Source organism: Pongo abelii, chromosome 3, assembly GCF_028885655.2.
Source record: "Pongo abelii isolate AG06213 chromosome 3, NHGRI_mPonAbe1-v2.0_pri, whole genome shotgun sequence".
In the NCBI taxonomy this organism is placed as follows: domain Eukaryota; kingdom Metazoa; phylum Chordata; class Mammalia; order Primates; family Hominidae; genus Pongo; species Pongo abelii.
In genome coordinates this window covers 141,873,086-141,890,585 of record NC_071988.2, presented here as the reverse complement: position 1 = coordinate 141,890,585, position 17,500 = coordinate 141,873,086, and the positions used below count along the sequence as shown (strand labels likewise).

The window sequence follows — 17,500 nt, the reverse complement described above, 5'->3', positions numbered from 1 at the left end:
TTGCTTCCAAAAAAAGTTCTAACATTGTTATATAACCACATTTTCCCCTGCCTTGGCTATTTTGGTCTTGTTAAAATGTTGTTTTTAATCAAATAGCCCATACACGATTAGCTGTAGTATTGTAAAATAAATGAATCACAGCTGCACTGACAAATACATAAGCAGGAACAGAGAATGATAAATGCAGAAACAATTCTATCTGTAGTTGAAAGTATCCTGACAGCAATAATTATAGAATGCAACAGATCAAGTTTGCCCATCACACTTTAATTTGACTCCAGTCAAAGTTGCTGACAAAAATGCAAAGAACAATTTTATATCTTCAATTACATTGAATTTAGGTACGTGCTTCTGGATACTCGAAGCACAAGAAATATCTAATACATGAGAGGTTATCACATTTGAACATGGTTGTAGGTGGTGGAGTTCCTAAATAAAATTTTAAGAAACACAAGAGGTCTGGAGAACAAAGGTAATTTAGAATTCTGGGTAACTGGTGCTAACACCTAAATGTGCAAGTTAGGTTTCTCTTTGCCCTAAGGTGTAAATAAGTTTATATGTGTGTGTGCTTTTCTTGTTGATTTCATATTATGTCTCTCTCTTTTTTAAGACCATATTGCTTTCTAACATTCAGAGAGAGAGAGAGAGGTATTCCCACTTACTCCAGCAGGAATATACTCAATTCATCCCCATATGTACCATGTATAACTAAGTATAATTTGCTACATCAAAATGGAGCGTAATTATAAGGTTAAAAGACAACAGGATGAAAGTAAATGTGAGGCTGTTGAGATAAGAAAAATCTTCAATAAGAACAAAAGTAACAGATTTTAAATGTACAATGAAGAAAATAGCAAGCAGAATTGATAATTTGAAAACCTGACTCAATAATGTGAATGATAAATTGATCTATTCCTTCTGAACTTGAAAAGAAAAAAGTACCCTCCTATACAAGAGCAAATAAGAGAACAGATGATAGGAAATAGAGGCCCCACATGCAGTGATCCTAAGAAAGGTACAAGATCACATGCAGTAACTACAAATAAGTTCTCAAGTAAATGCTTAATTATTTAGTATGGACTTAAGTCAAAACACCTAGGTTCAATCTCTGGCTCTGATTCTTCCAAGCTGGGGCACCTGGAGCAAGTTACTGGCCCTTTCTGTGGCTCAACTTTCTGATTTCGAAAATACGCATAATTATAATACCTTCCAAGTGAGGGCATGATGTTTTACTTACAACAATCTGACATGCAGAGAACCCTCAATAAGTGTTAGCAATTATTACAGCAAAACTCAAAACATATTTGTGTTATTCATTCCTGCTTTCTCACTGCCTACCATGCTCTGTTGAGGAAGTGAAAAATCAAAGACAGAATAGAAGAAAACATTTCCAGACTTATTTAAAAAAACAAACAAACCTTGTACACATAGAATAAAAGAGCTCTTCATTTTCTAAGCAAAAATTTTTTTTAAAAAGAGATACTCAAAACTAGACATACTCTGCCTTGATTTTGAAATTGCATCTATAAAGAATAATCTCTACAGTTATAAAGCCATTCAAGGCAGAATACTTAAAACCCACACATTTAGATCTTTCTTTCACATTAGACAATGTATATAATTACTCTCTCATCTGCTTTTTAAAACTTGCTATATCCTAGAAGCTGTTCCGTGTCATTGGATGCTTAAATACCTCATTTTTAAAAACATCCATAATAGAATTTGCCATGGTTTATTTAAACATTCCCATCCACTACCCTTACAAGGGTGAAAACATTTTAGTTTTTAAATGAAGACTTGATTATGATCTGTGTTCTTAGAATACAATTTAAAATTGCACTCCTTATCTTTTGTCTTTATTACATATTGTTTAACTATTTGTACTTGTTATTGATCAATGTTGGAGAATGGTTTGGAATTTGGGCATAGCATTCTTAGTCATTAAAAAAGAATTAGTTTAATCGCTCCGAGATGTATGTCATTTTGTTTGCAAATTGCATTGCACTTGTCAATGTCATCCAAAAATTGGTAGGCCATATGGCCCTCACTTGAACATTATAACAACTATTTAAGAAAAGGGCACCTTTTGTAAAACACACACACACACACTCTCTCTCTCTCTCACATACACACACACAGAAGGACTAAGACTTTAGCAAATTCAAGCAGAGAAAGTTGAGTCTTTTGAGTGAGAAAGAATAGTGATGAGATTGCGCATGCATTAAGAAAAAAATAGAATTCAGAAACAGCTAATATCTCATGATGAGCTGTCAGTGTATATCTTGACATCTTTTTTCAATTGCCCTTTTCTGCTAAAATCTAGGAATTCTAGGATTTGTTCCAGTGGAAAATATTTTTCTCTTACTGGACAATCTACAAATTGTTATCAGGATTTGTACTAGTAGACTGATTTATGGACCTGCCTTTTAAAAATCTTTATTGGCACATACAATACTTTTTGAAATTTTACTGAATACAAAAGTTTAAAAATTCTAAATATAACTGTATTAACACTAACATATAGTTATTGAATGCATACTATGTGTTCAGAACTGTGTTAAGTTCTTTACTTGCTGTCAGTGTCTCTCCTCTCAACAAATGCAGAAAGACAAGAGACCCAAATAAAATTGTCTCCCAACAGTTTCAAAGAGTATTATCCAGCCTCTTAACAATTTCATTCCTGATCATAATGCTTTTTGCACTCTTGAAACATTGCTATGTATATAGTCATGTACTTCTCCTTCAACCTTATGCTTTAAGGCATTAAGGGTATACTGGAAGGAGCATGGGAATTGTTACATGACAGATGTGAGTTCTAATCTCAATCTATCAATAGGTTTAGAGAGATATCTGAATTGATTTTCATATATTTTTAATAATGGCTATTTTCACTTGTAGAATTTGGGATAAGCCTAATTTTTTATTTTAGTTTTCTGCATCATTGACATGTTTAAAGAATAAGCATATATTATCCTAGCAAAGCAACAAACCGTTGTTTAAACAACATACATTAGTCCAAATTTTAGATAGCAATTTATCTACCTTTCTAAAATCTCTTTATTTATGTAGTAATTCATCTAACAGTTTGATAATCATTGTTTTGGTCAGGAACTGAAATGTAACCAAACATGGCTTCAAATGAACAAAATGACTTCTGAATAACATCAAATCAATTCCCTAGGAAATATTGTGGAGACAAAATTCTATTACTGTTACTTGTAATAATTAAGTTACGTTACAGGTGGGAACAAAATGTTAAGCCTTTAAAAATGATAATCAATAGCTATGTGAAACTGTATACTAGTCCCAAATAAAATGTTTGATTTCACTATTTCAAAAGTAAGATTTTAGATTAAAAAATACTATGTTTTACATGCTTTTCTACTGGTTTGAGCTCTTTTTTTGAAATTATTTAAAGATAGGTCTCCAGTTATATCTTCAATCACCAGCGTCATGATTTTCCTGGAATTTTAGATGGAATGTGCTTATACCATGCCATATAGGGATAAAATGCTGAAAATATACATTTCAAAGACCTAGAAAATCCCTGGCCTCTTAGACAGAATATGGTACTATAGTGCATTGGCTAAAGAATTGCATTATTTCAAAAGAGTCAACAGGATACTACTGCAAAAAAGGAAAAAAAAAAGATAGTGCACAGTGATAAATGAGACCAAAATTACCAGGATACCCTGCAGATGTATTTTGATTGGACTGCAAAAACTAGGTAAGGGTAGTGACCACAACATTCCTCACAAAGCAATGCATTAATCTTAAGAAATACTTCTCTACCATAATAGATTTGATGTCCACAGTATCTTCTGGCAAATATGTTTACTTTGGTGAAGTACACTGGTATATAAGTCAAAGAGCACATATAATTTTCAGTAGGAGCAGAATGAATATGAAACACCAAGAATTTAAAGTATTTTCTGAAACGTGACAAGCTATATAATTCATTCATTCAAGAAATGGTTGTCGAGATTCAAGGGCCAACAGTGGGTCAGGAGTTTGACAGATACTGGGAATTCAAGTGGTAAAATAATGAACAGTGTCCCTGACATTATAAGCACACAGTCTGTTCTTTATTATGGATAAAGCATATAAAATGAGGGATACTAGCATTTATTTTACCATAACAGTAAAAATAATGGGGAAATATAATTTGATTCTGTATTGGAAAACAAATTTGGTTGACAACACAGCCCTTTACTGAGAAAAAAATAAAGCTAAGTGGAAGATGAGATAACTTATTTTCGGGTTTGCAACCTTAAGTGATTTTCCTATAACGTTTTAAAAAGTATAATTCAGGTGACTAAAATGAAAGTAATCATAGGAAAAAATAGTCTTCATCTTGAAAATTACTGAAAAATTGAATAAGATTAGGAAGAATTTTAGAACATGCCATTCCAAAATATGCCATTTTGGTATATTGATAATTTTGAGCTGAATGCACTTGAGAAACAGACATAGGAAGGGATCTCTGATCTTCTCCTTTCTACATAAAAGCAGATCATAAAATTTCTCAGGAGAAATGTCCCTTCCCTATAGCAGGAAGAGAACATTCTCATCACTAGAGACTGGGAGTCCACACAAAAGAGACCTGCTCAAACAAACCTACTAAAATAACCCTTAACTTCCATCAGTCTCCCCCATATATTTCCTAATCTGTTTCCCATAATTTATTGCCCCCAGCCCAACCTCCTTTGTCTTGTCACATCCCCACAATTTATCATTCTTTGTGTAAAAGGTATGTAAGCATTTGGGCCTGACGGTTTCTTCGGATCTTCATTTTGCTTCTGAAGTCTCCTACGCACATGTAAAAATATTACATAAACACATTTGTATGCTTTTCTCCTGTTAATCTGTTACATGTTGTTTCAGCTCTTAGATCAGCCACAGAACCTAAGAAGGCAGAAGGAAGTCTTTCCTCCCCAACAATTACTATATTTTAGTTCTCCCTTTTAACCTTATGACTTACTAATGAGCACAAGGTTTAAATAAAACAGACTCATTTCACTAATATTAGTTTTATATTCTGCTATGAAAAGATGCAGAAAGTACAAGGAGTTTATATAACTTTAGGAATTCTTCTGATGTTTTGAAGACAATATAAAATATATTTAATAATATTAAAGAGACACCAACATGGGTAAAATAAAACTTTGCTCAGCCTTTGGCAACTTCCAGACTGGTATAGAGTGTTAAGCATTATTAATGTCCCAGAAAAATTATTTCCCAGGTAATCCTTCAGGGCACCAAGGAGAATTTTTATGTAAATTAGATAAACCGTGTCATATTGTCAATAATTTAAGACTGGTCCACTCTAAAAGTCAAATGAGAAAATGACTGTCTGTAAGTAATTCATGGTGCTTAGCTCATCTTTATAGTGTCACCACTCTGAAAATATGGCCCTGAATAAACATGCTATAGTCTAGCCAGTATGTGTTGTTGAGAGGATTCTTAGGAACCAAATTCCTGTTGCCTTCACTTTCTGTGGAAAGGAGACGCCTCAGGCAGAGAGTTAGAGGGCCTCACTCATTGCACCTTTACTCCACTTCTCCATCCCGCCTGAGAACTCTTTCCTCCCACCCACTACCAAATTACATTTCTGGTTCGGATGAGCCACAGAAATATTACTTAAGAATGTGTATTTTGTATCTCTAAATAACACTTCCCACGATAAGGCTTTATTCTCTATTCAATTATAATTTGATTTTTTTTAAAAAGATTCAAATAGTCTTACATGTCTTTCTTAGCCTGCCTCTGTGTTTAGGTAAGATCTAAGAGAACGAAGACTTTGTCTATTTATGTACTAGTGTACACACACACACACACACACTCTGAAAGCCACGTAAGATAATAATAAGAATATTAGTGAAAATAAAATGACATAAAGTAAAGTCATCTGCGAGAGTTCACCAAACTAAGATATTTATCAAGGCAGTAATCCAGATTTAAGAAAGGTTGCTTGGTTGCTGACACTGAGACCAATAGTGCAGCATTGTGGCTGTTACTTCATACATCACAATTACATCCAACTGGATGAGAAAAATGATGAATAAGGCACACTAAGGATCTGTATCTGTTTTAACATATACTAAATGTATGAACAGGTGCGAGAGTTTTAATTTCTGTAAACCTGCTTCACTATCTGAAAAAATGAGATTATAATATTTCTTATTTACATGTCTATAGTGAATATTATGTTAAACAACATAAGTAAAAATGCTTAGCACAGTACCTGTGACTATTCATTAAATATTAATTCAATTAATATTCACTGTATTCATAATTATCAATGATTATAAATTTACATACCTTTCAATTACTAGAGTTCCAATAGTTAGTAGTTTTGTATACTATGTTTACTCATTTAAGTGATCAAAAAAATGGGTAGAGGTAGCAGAAAAAAAGACTTTTTAAAAGCTATCATAGATATCAGAGATGTCATTCTTATAAACAATTTATTTGCTGTCTATTCTACAGACTTCCACTAGGTGAAATGACCTACTTCTATGTTTTCAACTGCCACTGCAATTGTTGTTCAAAGGTCATCTTCAGAACCATTTAACTTCAAATCCTATCAAAGCTATCTTTTTAATCTTTATCAACCATGCTCACTCCTCTTAATCTCTGACACTATACCACCACTTCAGTTCAAGTCCTGATCCTCCGTACACAGGACTGCAATAACCTTCTAACACACTCCCCTGCCTCCATCCATCGCTCTAAAGTAATCCTTTGAAATTTCAAAAGTGATTATAAATTTCATCAAAGATTCCCCATCACCTTCAGGATACAATCTGAAGTCCTTAGAATGGCATACAAAGCCCTTCAACATTTAGGTTCTTTTCTATCTCCAGCTTCAGCTCCTGCTTCTTTCTTCCCACACCAAGCTACTTCCACTGCCTGGAATGCCCCAGCTCCCATTTTTTTTTAATCTAGCTAATTTCTAACTGGCCATTAAACTTGGCTTAGATGATTTCACCTTCAGACAGCTTTCCTTAGACTTTCTCCCTATGCGTGCACCTGGCTCTCAGTGCTTGCCCTAATTATACTTACCACTTTGTATGGGATGATAATTTTGCCTGTCTTTATCCCAAATTAAGCCTGAATTCCTTGATGGCAGGAAAAGTGACTTGAATCCCTGCATGCAAATCTATATCTAACCGAATCACGGTTAGATATCTAAACCAAATCATGGATAATTCCCACCACTCTATGCATGCAGAAATGGCCATGTAGAAGATGGAGTAGGCTAGGTAGACTTCAATACATGACACAATAATGTTATTGAAATCTGCTTTTGTGTCTCTTTTATCTCTGCCTCTGTGCTCCCCATCTTCTCCCAAAATATACTCCAGACTAGAAGTCTATATGGGCTAAAGACAATATAAGAGAGCAAGCTTCACTATGAAGATTGTGTCTGCCAAACTCACTCTCATTAACAGCTGCTGACTTGAGGAATGTGTGGCAAAATATAAACTAGTTATTTTCCACTCTCCTAATATGGGCCCTGTCCATTAGCAAATATGATCATTTGTACTTATATTGAAGATAGTTAAATTCATAGATATGATGTATATCTAATATATATTTTTGTATATTAGATATTATTTAAATATGTTAGATATTTCTAATACATATAAATTAGAAAAAAACTTTCAGATTATTGAAATTAGAGTTGCCTCAACTTAACAATTGAGTTTTCTAAAGAATTACTTTGTTCTTAGGTTTATATGCAGTTTTAGAGTGATACTAACTAATGCTAGAGACAGTGTCCTTGAAGGTCTCACGAGATACTTTATTTGTGGAACAATTATTACCTTGGTTGCCACACGGATGTCAGACTTTGGATGGGGTCAGCAATTTAGACTGAGCATCATGACTTCAGAACATCAAGTTAGTTTTCTTCTTTACTGAATCATAATGATTAAAACATGTAGGATCACAACAAAATGTAACTGATTAGAAGATATTTTCAGAAGTGCTTTCCTTTACCACTTAAGTACAAGGTGTGCATTAATTTAGGTCATGGGCTTAATTAGCATGTGTATTAGCAAAATATGTACTGCAAACAAATTAAACTAATTTCTTTAAGCTTAATATTCCTCAAAACACACAATTCCTGAGCAATGAAATGAAATCATATTGCTTACTGGATTTGCAATGAAATGAAATCATATTGCTTGCCGTATTTGTGCATGCCTTCTGTGAATATTTGATACTGTTGACTTATCTGTTTTGTAAACCATGGAGCCCTCTGTCAGTGAGCCATCATCCCAGCAGGCTCAGTTCTGAGGGCATCCATTAACTTTGCTAACACTGTGAGGATTCTCAAACATTAGTATTCTAATGAGACACTGTGTTTCTCCCTCTATATTAAGAGCATCTCTACACTAAACCTGCTGCTTCTATATCTAAGCCAAATCATGGATTAAAGAAAAATTGACTTGAAAACAGATGTATGCTTTTTGTTAACGTTTTTCAAAACTTAGCATTTATAATATTCAATGCCACTTACAATGTAGGTTAAGCGATTAGTCATCAATGAGGGACCACAATACAAGTCTACTCTATTTACAAACAAGTACATTCTGATATAATAGATGTCTATTTTACTTGCTTATTTGAAGAGAAAGAAATATGTAGCTCTATTTGATCTTAGGACTTTTGAACCACAAGCTTTTAATGGTAAAATAATGAAACATTCTTGACTCCCAGCTCAGGGAAAGGTGAGCCATGCTGTTCTGTGAATACCAAACCTTGGGCAGATTTCCACCAAGAGGATCAAATTGCTTTTCTTTCTTTGAAGAAGAGCATATTGTTCATGAAGAGCTGTGAAACTAAGGGGGCAGGGCGGGGGGAAATGAAGAGGAAACATTAAATATTGTGGGGAGGAAAAGATGTGGTATAATACATACTTCGCAAATCAGTTCAAAATTTGGCTCCAAAGATCTAAAGCAATTAAAAGGCTCTGAAAAAAATAGTCATACTTTTCCTGCCAAAAGTTACTTAATATCACCTCTTTGTTTAATATACCACTTTCCCCCCTAGTTTGCTAAAAATTGGTACTCATCTATGTCATTTGTAGAAATTGGTTCAGCATTTAAAAATACCAATATTCATCATATTCCTTGCAAATGTACATATTTAAATTTGCAGTTCATCTTATTCTTGTAAAAGTTTGACAGAATTGACATAATTATACACAGAACAACAGTGTTAAAACAATTTACATACCTTAAGATCTGATATTTGTGGCAAGCCTGAAATAATTATGAGATTTTGGAATAAAATAATAATGACCTTTTGGAATGTAAGAAGAGAATCTCATGTTAGGCTGGGCTTATAAACGATTGCAGAAGTTTTTGGAACCCTGCAATATAAGAAGCAGAACTATAATCCATCTGGCATGCCTCTTCGGTTCTCATCCTGAGCTTCCAGACTGTGCTTAGAAACTCTAGCTATAATTCTGGGGTTCCTCCTCTAGATATTTGGTTAATTAGGAACTTTATTTGGAGAAATGTCTTCTGACTCACACACAATGTTTCCCCCTTTGTCATTAGGGCTGACATCATGGAAGAGAGTTAACTGTGCCAAATGTGTGCTGCTTTCAGAGGCTGCTGCTTCTCCATTGTTGGGGATCCTAGAATAAACTCTGTTACACAAATTTTTAAAACTGCATCAAATTTTTTGCAGCAAAAGGGAAAATATCCAGTTAACATTTATACTAAAGTGTGCAAACATATCTGCATCTATTTGTATAGATATTAATGCATTTATTAAACATTGATTGAGTGCCCAGCACACTCAAATACACGCACTTAGGAACTGTATATAAGGCATGTGACCTGCCTCTGGAAACTTTGTGGTGTCAGATCAGGAGATAACCATGCTCAAACTAAACCCAACAATGTGATACAGGAACCAGAATTCTGGTAATGCCTATGTACATTTATGCTGTTGAAAAATTCCACAGTACAAAAATTCAGAAAACAAATGTTTCCTTTGATAAATCTAGAAAGTCTAAATTCTAGTTTCAAATACATTTTCTATAGTAACCACAATATATCAATAATATCTACAACTGGTGAGTCTGAGCTAACAAAGCTCAATTTGAAACTCAGAAAAAAATGTTACTTACAATGTGTATTATTTTATTTCCAAAGCCTTTACTACATAAATAATCTTAAAGTTCACAATATCAACTTCAAAGTTGAATAATAAATTGTAAATATATGTTGAGAAAAGAAAGTTTTAGTTCAGCCAGAAAATGTAGAGACAGAAACAGTATGATACAGAACGCACACTCACACACACACAATAGGCATTTTGAATAGCATACCACAATATAATTTCATTCATATTTTGAATATTTGTGAAAAATAATGTTAATTTTAAATTTAAAAGCTACAGATATTTTAAAGTTTTATATGTGGCTTTTAAAATGAAATATTAAATGATTAAAATGGATTTCTCCTATTTCATGCTGCAACTGTGATTATATGTAAATTTCTTTCCAATTAGAGAAAATGAGTGAAACGCTATAAAAATTGCTCCACATTGGGTTACGAAATGAGTCTGGATTTTATCCAGTGCAGACCATTTGATTATATATGCAGACACTTATCTTTCTATGTTTGAATAATGCATAGGAATTATAAGATGTTTATTTTGAGATATCAAAATGAACAGTGACTATGCTCAGGAAACAAAGCATTTTGTTTATTAATTAATTTATTTATTTTAAATGCCTCTGTCTCCTAGGAGCCCCTTGCAGGAAAGTTTCAGATCTCCAAAGAGACTCCTGATGTATATCTGCTATTATATTTTAACAAATTTGACTTTGAATGATCATTCACATTAAATTGCTTCAGAAAATGTTCTGGATGTAGGTCAGTTAAAGACTTCTGAATGCTTAAATATTTAAAACTTAAAATTTAAAACTAAAACAAACAAAATAATCAAAAACTAAAGGCAAATTGTAAACTGGGAAATAGGTGAATAAAGTATGACCAAAAAACTGACACCCATAATACATAAAATATGACAACAAATCTAATGTGCTACTATTGTATCAATAGATATAAAGATAATGGAAATAAGCAGACTCTACCAAAAAATAATAAAAATTATAATAAAATGACTAAGAAGTGTATGGGAAAAATTTCATCTTCACTAGAATCAGAAGAGAATGTATGTTCCTACCAACTAACAAAGGTCAAAGAATAAGGATCATATCTAGTTTACCAGAAAGATTTAATACAGATTTATGTACTTTAAGATCTGATATTTGTGGCAAGCTTGAAAAAATTATGAGATTTTGGAATAAAATAATAATAAGCTTTTGGGATGTAAGAAGAAAATATTATGTTAGGCTGGAGTTATAAACATGAGTACAGAGGTTAGAGCAACAGAAATTAGATTAAAAATCATTCACATGTCCTGTAGCTCCTCAGGTATTAATAACTTTGTATCGCCAAGTATTTAAATATAATTTGGGATAAGCTTAGCAAAGTGCCATTTTTTACTAACAAGAAAATTATTTCGACTATTTGTACAACTAGTAAGATACTTTAAAAATCTAAATCTATCATTTAATGATAGATTTCTATACTTTTCAAGGTGCTCAATAACTTTTTCTACCACAGGAATTTCAGGATTCAATATTTAGATGACAAGCAACAAAAAGTCTATTCAGTGACATGCCCAAGTGAGGTTTGAGCCCAACTCATCTGATTCTGCACGTGCCTGTGAGGCACGGACAGGGAGGGAAGTTGTGGGCCGGGAATTTGTTCCAAAATTTCTGAGCACATTTTCTTTAGAATCATTTTCATATGAAAATGCTCTGAAATAGTTTCTGTTCCTCCTAAAATATTTATCTTAATCATCTTAGTGCCAGAGCTGGCACATAGTAAGCACCCAGAGATGGCAGTATTCACTTTCCATCTCAAAGAATTAAAGCATTTAAATAAAATTGTCACTTCGTTCAGTGAAAAAAGTATAGACTTAAGAAACATCGTTGTAGAGCAATATTGTGGATGCTGCAATACTCCTCACTGTTGAAATAGGAAAAACAAAAAGAGAAACGGAAACAAAAAACAACCTTTTTCCAACATTTAAAAATAGTTCATTACAGGCCAGGTGTGGTGGCTCAAGCCTGTAATCCCGGCACTTTGGGAGGCCGAGGCAGGTGGATCACCTGAGGTAAGGAGTTCAAGACCAGCCTGACCAACGTGGTGAAACCCCGTCTCTACTAAAAATACAAAACTTAGCCGGGCGCAGTGGCAGGTGCTGCAATCCCAGCTACTAGGGAGGCTGAGGCAGGAGAATCACTTGAACCCGGGAGGAGGAGGTTGCAATGAGCCAAGGTCACACCACTGCACTCCAGCCTGGGCGACAGAGTAAGACTCTGTCTAAAAAAGAAAAAAAAATTCATTACAAAATTTAAAAAGGATTGGATTATTAAAGTTGTCACTGGCACATCTAGTTTTCAGCATGTTTATTTATATAGTAATCTTAAAGCATTACTCTTGTACAGAACTAAAAAGCTAAATAGAAGACATTTTAGATACCCTATTTAGATGAAAGAATTTTCTGAAAGGTGAGGCTTTGTTTAACTCTTCAGGAATTCAGGCGGGAAGATTCTGAGTGATATTTGTCTCAAGAAAGAGTTGCAGAGGGAATCAAATGTGTTATTTGAACAATTTATATACAGTAAGTAGACAGTGTTTGAGCTGACCCCAAGTCAACTGTTTCTGAGATATACCTCCCACCTTTCCCGTGTTAATCCCTCACAGCTCCATTTCCCAGGCTGCTCCTTGCTCTCTGCTTCCCACGGTCCTCACAGTCATGCTTCATGTCTCAGATTTGTCACTCTTCTTGATGCAAACTTTTAATTCCAATTTCTTTAGTCCCTGCTTCATGATTATTTCAACACAAACACACACACACACACACACACACACACACAGGACTAGAACAAGTCTTGCCTCATGTGAAAACAGCATAATGCTTTACCTGTTTTAGGGAACACATTAATATTTTAACCTCTGCCCACACTTAATGCAAAAACGCTTCTAATACTAAAAACTCAGGCACTGGGTGAAGTCACTGGTAGAAATAAGTACATGAAAAGCTTTGGGCATGTGTAATTCTCAGTGAAGAAGGCTGAGCCTGAAAAGTAAGCCAAGTAAGCCAAACCTAAAAGTAATAAAGAAATTTAAACCACATAATCGCCACAGTGTTTTGAAATAAGATGATCAGTTTTGCCTTCTCACTTTCATACCATCCCCACTCTCAGATGCCATGTCAGTGCTTCTCCAATACCAATGTACCAGGGGATCTGGTAAAATGAGGCTCTGGTTCTGTAGATGTAGGTGCTGTCTAAGGCTCTACACTTTCGTTTTGTTTTAACTTTTTATATAAATGCTTAGGATACAGATTGACATTCTTTTGTAAATGACGGTTTTACTTTTCCTGAAATAGGACATATATGTACCCTGATAAAACAGAATGAAAAGTCTTAATTTATTGGAATTCCTGTACAAGTTGCCAAAGCTCCACCCAGCAGCTTCTTTCAGCTATTTTATTATAGGAAGAGTGTTCTGTGGGGCAAGAAATACACTGGTCCTAACTGATTTTCAATCCCCTTTCTCCAGTGGGATAAAACACTTTCACAAAGAGCTGCCCTATGTAGAACCCTCAGTTTTCTAGCTTGCAACAAAATGACTAGGGACAAATAGGAAAAAAAAGTAAGAAAATTAACACTGAAGCAATCATATTTCTCATGTCTCTGAATAGAGAAGTATGGGGAACCTTTAACCATAGGAAATTAAAAATATCCAAGTTAATTACATAGTTCATTCACTATTAGGTAGATTTTTTTCGCTTAAGGCTTTAACCCCTTTCCAAACCAACAATTGTCTTAATCCAGCTATGCTTACTAATAAGTGAAATGCATGAACATCCCAGACATATACTTCATTGAGCCTCTGCATTGAGTACCCGGCAGTGAAAAAGTATGCTTTCCCAAGTCAGTACTGAAGACTGAGAATGAAAACTGCAACTAAAGAAGTATACTCTCTTACCCTGGAAATACATTATCCACACTTTCCCTACCCTCACATTAGAATACAGATATCCTCCCAACTTTTCATCTCCTATGTTATCTTTTCCTAGGAGATCTATTATTTGATCTCTTACTACAAGGGTAGAATCAAAATCAATTAAGATCACCAAAATTCAATTTTACATGTGGTACAAGGAAAATGGAATGCTATAAAATTAAACCTCATCACCCTGGTAGGGATGCTTGTGCTTTTTATACAGAGTCTTTACTGTCAATAAATGATGCTGTCTCCCAAGGAGCAGCTCTACTGAAAGTTTTTGGGTCAGTGTTTCCCCCAGTTTATTTCTGCAGTGGAGAAAGGCAATTTCATACCAAAAAACCAAACAAACAAACCTGAAAAAGCTACAGATGTTAACTGATACTTTAATACCAACAACATAGATATCTAAGGAGAAAAGATGTAAGAAAAAGAGTTCATGAACAGTCCAATAGAGACCAAATTCTACAAATGGAAATTTTAAAGCTCACTGAGTAAAATTTTCTGGATCCAAACAAGTACTACAATACCTTTAACTCCTCAACTCACAGAATTAAGAGCCCTTAAACTGTTAACTTTGTCCTGTCTTCCTATTTAGAAAAATTTCCCCCTCGAATCTATGCAAAAGTAACTGACACACCTGCAGTATGTGACATGAAAGATGTTCTCAACTCTTTTAAAAAGCGAAAGTCACTTTTTATAACCAAAAATGAAAAAGGTGCTATACAGAGAAATAAAATTTCACAAAAGTACAAAAGCAGAGACTGGCTGAAATCTGCAACTTTGTAAGTAAGAATAACCCACTCTATAATTAACTCCTCCACAGTGAACAATCTGCTACACATTCCTTGATGAGGAACGATCCTAGTTTACCACAGTGAAACCTGCCACAACTGCAAGGCCAGAGTTCTGTCCCTTTTCTGGTTCTGTGTGGACAGGATAATGCCACCTACTCTAAGGCAGTTAGAGAGACAGGTGTGCTCAGGGGAATTTCTCTCACCAACCTGCTAACTCAGCAGGAGTAAGTTCACCCAAATGAGCTCTGGTCTCCAATGTGTATCTGCGCATAATTTTATGAAGTATCTAAGTATCATTCACTAGTTAATAAAAAAGAACAGAAAACTCTAGACCAAGTAAACTGTGAACCAAAAAAGTGAGGAGGGATACCAATTACATTAACAACACTTTCTTTAAAAAATAGAATCGATTTCTTTTGAAATCAATTACAGTGGTGAGACATGATTTTCTTTTCAGGTGTCCCACAATGGCACACAGCTTTACCCGGCAAATCCTGCCAACTTCCAAGTCCCAGGATACTGACCAGAATACTGCACGTGGGGCAGCATTACCTCCCAATGGTGTGGAGAAGGGCATATATCACTACTGGGTAATGAGAGAGTTGACAGAGACTCTAGGCTTCACAATGCCAGACATGGTGGAGAACCTTCCTTGTTCTATTAGAAAAGTTCATGAGGAAGCTGTGAATAGGATCAGTCCAGAGAAGTAAAACTCTTATTTTCACTGTCAAAACTTCAGAAACCCTCCCTGTAGGTTTGCCTCTGGAAGCACACTGCCCGTGAACACTTCCATGGGGCGAACATTCAGCTCTTTCAGGGTCACATTCCCCTTTCCTGTGGTCTGTCCATAAAGCCCAAATATCTCACGGAGTTTTTCTGCACTGATTGTATCTGTTCTGTCCATTTTGTTACCCAAGATAAGGATTGGCATATTAGATATTGTTTCATCAGTCATTAAAGCATTAAGCTCAACTTTGGATTCTATAAGGAGAATGATCTGCACAGTCCACCAGAAAGATAATCCCATTCATTGCTGGGAGACAATTTTTCCAAACTCGACATGCTTGCTCGTGCTGACCAAGGTCAAAAGTTGTAAAAGTCATTCCAGCAATTGTTAGCTCTTTTGATGTCAGATGTAGTGTTGGAATATGCTGGCCCAATCTGTCATCTTTGATCATGTGAAGAAGAATGGTTTTGCCTGTATTGTTTAAACCTAAGAATAAAAGTTTTCCAGATTTCTTGTTGAGTCCTAGAAATTGGGGCACACTGCTGAAGCCACTGCAGATCCACTCAAAGATGAAAGACATTATAAATGTTTACTATGGCCCAAGGGGCTCCTCCAGCAAAATGGCAGGTGGCTTGGACCCTCACTCAGAGCACATAAACCAGCTACTTGCTGGATGTGTGGGTTCTACATTTTTAACTAGCTCCCAAGTGATAAGATACCGCTAGCCTCTGGACCACACTTTGAGTGGCAAGATACCATGAGACATCAGAATGTTTTATGTTTGGGAATTAGACACTTGGGGCTTATCTAAATCAATGTAACAGGTGATGACGGGTGCTTCGTCCTCTAAGAATTAAGAAGAAAATATGTCATATGAAAGATTTTTTAAACCTATTGTTAATTTTTTTTCTATTTTATCCCTCTTCCCCAAAATATTTCATCATGACTAGATAAACTCCTCATTTGGAATAGAAGGCTCTCCATGGCTAGCCAAACAATCACAAACTGCTAACTTCATTCTCACCATATAAAACTGTGCTCATTTGCTAAAACATTCATTTTTTTTAATAATTCAGTATTTTTAAATCTAAACAGTATAGTTCAGTATAGTCCAGGTCTCTGCCTGGATTTTGCTAACCCTGACTTGCCTTTTCTGCTCCTTCTGAAAAACTGCCTTTGAGAATTAGATCATTTGCAGTCACCTTCTGTCATATGATCTAGTGTAGCATAAATTAATCACCTAACATTAAGGGACTTATTCTTTTATCACAATTCCCAAAAATTAGCAGGAATTTTTAGATGAAAAATTATACCATCGCAAAAAGTAAAACCTGTTATTATCTTGTTCATTAACAATTTCAGAGCAGCTAAGCTCTTGGCTGTCAATTAGGCTTTCTTTCTGTACGTTGAAAACTATCTTCTCAAGATTGTATATAGAATTGTGGTTAACAGGGACTGATCTGCCCTCACCTTGCCTTGGGTGACTTCATTCGTCCCTGGCTGCAGCCACTGACATCATGCAGTTGGGGGAATGCAAAGGAGCATCTGCTTCATTGTGGAGTCACTGGGGCCAAGTCCTTGATGCCAATTCTGGCACCAAAGCCAAGGGCATTCAGAAACCACACCCCACACCCTTTATCAACTTTCCCATGAAATTCTTAGGAAATCTCAAAAACAAATGTAAATTTTCAACAATGTTAGAAGCTAGGACTGTTGATCAAAGATATGCCAGATTTCAGGAGGAATTTTTAAGCATAAAGTACGGATGAAGCCTTGAGGCAGAGTAGCAGGACAAGAGATATTGGGAAAATGACATGTCTGTCTTCAACACTGCCCCACACACGGACACTCCACAAGCAGAA

At 35.1% G+C, this 17,500-nt stretch overlaps 1 pseudogene; it reads right to left on the bottom strand.

Moving 5' to 3' along the window:
- Positions 1–12,509: 12,509 nt before the first annotated feature.
- On the bottom strand, positions 12,510–16,903 carry LOC129058864 (GTP-binding protein SAR1a-like; annotated as a pseudogene).
- Between the last annotated feature and the right edge of the window lie 597 nt (positions 16,904–17,500).